The sequence below is a fragment of the Hyla sarda genome, chromosome 1 (genome assembly GCF_029499605.1).
Source record: "Hyla sarda isolate aHylSar1 chromosome 1, aHylSar1.hap1, whole genome shotgun sequence".
Taxonomy (NCBI): domain Eukaryota; kingdom Metazoa; phylum Chordata; class Amphibia; order Anura; family Hylidae; genus Hyla; species Hyla sarda.
In genome coordinates, this window is record NC_079189.1 from 405,776,324 (window position 1) to 405,781,067 (window position 4,744).

At 43.3% G+C, this 4,744-nt stretch overlaps 1 pseudogene; it reads right to left on the reverse strand.

The window, feature by feature from the left end:
• Positions 1–449: 449 nt before the first annotated feature.
• LOC130344707 (U2 spliceosomal RNA) lies at positions 450–618 on the reverse strand (annotated as a pseudogene).
• Between the last annotated feature and the right edge of the window lie 4,126 nt (positions 619–4,744).

Consider the following 4,744-nt stretch of genomic DNA (forward strand, 5'->3'; position numbering starts at 1 on the left):
ATCAGCCGAAGAATCCACCCGCAAAGCTACATACTATGGCATCCTGCCTATGCAGGGATGCCCGAAGTTTGCCAGGAGGTGCGGAATCTGATGGCCACACACACCTCCCCTGGACAGCCAGGAGGGACACCCAGAAGGGCTTACTGCATCCTGACAAATCCTGTGACAAACAAACATGTTCAAGTAGCACAGTGAAAAACCAGACATAAATAATTAAATTAATATGCGCTGTGAAGTACGGCCCGGACATCAAGCAGGATCTATAAAAATGTCCCCGATCCTAGCCAGAAGGCCGGGAATCAAAGGGGTGATTGCCAAAGGTGAAGAGTACGTGGTGCAGAGCTTCCACCCAGTAAGCTATTACACCCAGTGAGTTTCAGCACCTCAGGGTCACCACTCCCCGAGGCACAGAAGTACCTCGGCCTTCAACCTCCTCAGCCTCATGGTGAAACCTGGAGGGGACAGGTCACATCAGAGCAGCCGTCGAGCTGATTCCTCAGAACCCGGAATGCCCCGGGCACCTGCGCCCTCCATGCAGCATCCATCCTACATCAATGGCAGAGACTAGACCACTGATAAGAACAGATACTACACTTGATCTTAGCCAAAAGGCCAAGAGCCATATATTCCATCAGAACGCAGCCGCATAAATGTGACACGTGCTGTACGCCGCAACTATGCAAATATATAGCACAACAGCACAGCCTGCAGCCTGTTCCAACTTATTGTGAAAACACTCATTTAGTCTGGGATTACACTTGGCGTGTTTGTCAGAAAAAAACACCATGCTCGCTGCGGGCACATGTTATGTTGGAATCAATAGGGTAATATGAAATGCCAAACACTAATGGGGTTTTCTTCATCCTTTTATGGCCTTTTTAGACTATCAAATCTGTGGGATGCCGAGAGCATCTTTTTTTAAAAAAATGTTATGAAGTTTTGGTGGTTTTTCTTCTTGAGTCACATGATGAAAGAATCTAGGAAAAGCCAGGGGTGAAATAATAATAATAATAATACACATTGGGGGAGATGTATGAAAACCTGTCCAGAGATAAAGTTGACCAGTTGCCCATAGCAACCAATCAGATCGCTTCTTTCACGTTTCAGAGGACTTTTTAAAAATGAAAGAAGCGATCTGAATGGTTGCTATGGGCAACTAGTCCACTTTATATCTTCACAAGTTTTAATAAACAACCCCCCCCCCAGTGTTTTTATCAAAAATTCCACAAAAGATGGCAGAAAAAAGAAATGAGGGGGGTAGTTTTTGTTGCTTTTTTTTTTTTTGGCAAAAAAAAAAACATCAAACAAGAATTGCATCTGCTCCTAGGCTTAGGCTGGGATTAAACATGATTTATGTGTGGTGTTTTTCAAAGCCCACATTGCTTTATTTTGTGTGGTTCCCCCCTTCGACAGACGTCTGTGCTGCTGTTGCAAGGCTACAATTTCAAGCATGCCCAGGGCATGCTGAGAGTTGTAGTTTTGCAACAGATGGACAGCCACAGGGGATCAGTGGTGATGTATGTCAATCTAGGACCATGGTGTCTGATCTTGAACTGGCTAAATCAGTGGCTGCCGGGCTGTCTGACGAGTGACATCCTTCGCTCCAGACCACAACGTCAGGGATGTCACTCGCCAACGTCCCGGCAGCCAGCGCTGCTCATTGAGCCTGCCAGAGCCGCACTGATCTGTGTAAGAAACCTATGGGCCCAGGCTGTTGGGGCCACCAAATTATATTACAAATACTGAGTGTCTGGTTAGGAGAAACAAGTAGATTGCACCCACAGGGAGTAGCGCCATTTTAATAAAAAATTGCCCAAAATCCCTTAGATAACAGTCATACAGAATATATTAGAAAGCTTTTTTGTTTTTCAACCAATCAGAGAGCAGCACTACTGAAATAGAACTCTCAGGAGGTAACAGCGTGTCACACATGTGATGTCATAACCATTGTCCACCAGAGAGCAGCACTGAGCAGATATAACACTGCTCCTGCTCATTCTTCATCAGTGAGGGGCTGATGCTGGACACTGTAGGGGCCGAGAATGCAAAGTCACATACACTACTGTGACTGGTAAGTATCACATTGTTGTGACCAAAAGGTCTTTAGTGCAGTTCAATGTGCTTTTCTATAATAAACATGTAGATAATCCATCTTTTGTTTTCCTATCTTAGATGCACTATTTCCAGGATGTGGAGTAGCATTTCCGGACCTACAGCAAGATGTTGGATGAAGACGGAGATTTCCAGACCTATTCCAGAAGAATTTGGATGAAGGCGCAGCCCCTCGAATCACGCACATACACAGACACATTTGCCCAAATTCTAGAGGTAATCTCTTTTAGTATGCCCAGAGGAAGGGCGATACAGTAGCCATGGATTCCCTACAGGTTTCCTCCCCTCTGGAGGTTTTTCCTGTCCTGAGTATTAGTTACTGTACGCTCTTTGTGAGTGATGGAGGTTACAAAAAATCCCTACACAAACATTTTTATATATAATAAATAAAGTTCCCCTTTTTAAACCATTCTGTAACTTGTTTGACTCATTTATTTTATTTGTGTGTGAAAAATAGTGTTAGCAAAACGTGGATGACATGAGGTTTTATTTTAAGTGTCCAAAGCTGCTCTCCTGCACGGTCTGCATAATGCGGTGCGGAGAGAGGCAACTGATGCTGGGTGGTACAGTTGCCAAGGCAACCATAGGACACCCAGCAATTTCCATGCATGAGCCTTTTTCTGATGAACGGGACCCTAGGAGAGCGGAGGAGGCAGGTGAGAGGACCTCCATCCACCATTTTGAATGATCACCAGATCATCACAGGTGATTCCATCCTTGAATATAATGCCCGCATTGCCATAACCTGCTTTGATCGTGGCATATGAGGGGTTAATGACAAACATTAGAGCGATCATTGATGATTGCCACTACTGGCAGGTCCCTGGCTGCCAGGACCTGTCATACATGATGTGAGCACCGGTCCATTGTTCACATCATGTACAGGGTGTAAATATACATCCAATCACATCAGGACATACTTTTACAGGGTCCACCCAGTGGCGTTGCTAGGGTTGGTGTCACCCGGTGCGGTAGAAAATGGTGTCACCCCCATACCTCCCCCCCCCCCCCCCTCAGTAAGTTTTTAGCCTGTTGTGACAGACACCACTGTTGTAGCGCATTGTGAGAAATTCCAGTATAATAATCAGATATACCAGTTGCCACAGAATGGGAAAGTGTTAAAGAAGTTTTCACCATTTAAATATACAGCTCCCAGAATTACTTAAAGGGGTACTCCACTGGAAAACATTTACTTTTATATCGACTGGTGCCAGAAAGTTAAACAGATTTTTAAATTACTTCTATTTAAAATCTTAATACTTACAGTACTTATAAGCTGGTGTATGCTCCACAGGAAGTTGTGTAGTTCTTTCCAGTCTGACCACAGTGCTATTTGCTGACACTTCTGTCCATGTCAGGAACTGTCCAGAGCAGGATAGGTTTGCTATGGGGATATGCTCCTACTATGGACAGTTCTTGACATGGACAGAGGTGTCAGCACAGAGCACTGTGGTCAGACAGAAAAGAAATTAAAAAAGAAAATAACTTCCTGTGAATCGCTTATACAGCAGCTAATAAGTACTGGAAGGATTAAGATGTTTTAATAGAAGTAATTTACAAATCTGTTTAACTTTGTAGCACCAGTTGATTAAAAAAATGTTTTCCAGTAGAGTACCCCTTTGAGCAGTGGTGAGGTTATGCTGGGAATTGTAGTTTCACTGTAGAACTGACAAGTGACTACAGCTCTAATAGGACATAGTGAGGAGAATACACAATGATATCAGTGATTACAGGTGACGTCTTCTCTATAGTGAGGAGAATACACAATGATATCAGTGACTACAGGTGACGTCTTCTCTATGGTGAGGAGAACACACAATGATATCAGTGATTACAGGTGACGTCTTCTCTATAGTCTTCCCTGATCTAATTCAGATGGTACATACCACCAGGACTTGTTCCTGCTAAATCTTCTCTCTGCAGAATGTGACGCCCAGACGTCTCCTCACTATGTCAGCGCATTAACATCCTCTATATGAAAACAAGTATTATTATAAACCTGCCAGACATTGTATCCTCTAAATATAATACTACTATACACTATACTCTTTGATTATAAACCTTCCATACACCATACCCACTGAATATAATACTACCATACACTGTACATTCTGAATATAATACCAACACATACTGTACCCTCTGAATATAAATCTGCCACATACTGTACCCCTGAATATAATACCGCCACACACTGTACCCACTGAATATAATACTACCACATACTGTACCCTCTGAATATAATACTACCACCCACTGCGCCCTCTGAATATAATACTACCACACACTGTGCCCTCTGAACATAAATCTGCCACATATTGTACCCTCAGAATATAAATCTGCCACATACTGTACCCCTGAATATAAATCTGCCACATACTGTACCCCTGAATAGAATACCGCACCACACTGTACCCACTGATTATAATACTACCACATACTGTACCTCTGAATATAATACTACCACCCACTGCGCCCTCTGAATATAATACTACCACAAACTGCGCCCTCTGAATATAACATTGCCATACAGTGCACCCTCTGAATATAATACTACCACAAACTGCACCCTCTGAATATAACATTGCCATACAGTGCACCCTCTGAATATAATACCACAACTGCAGTAACA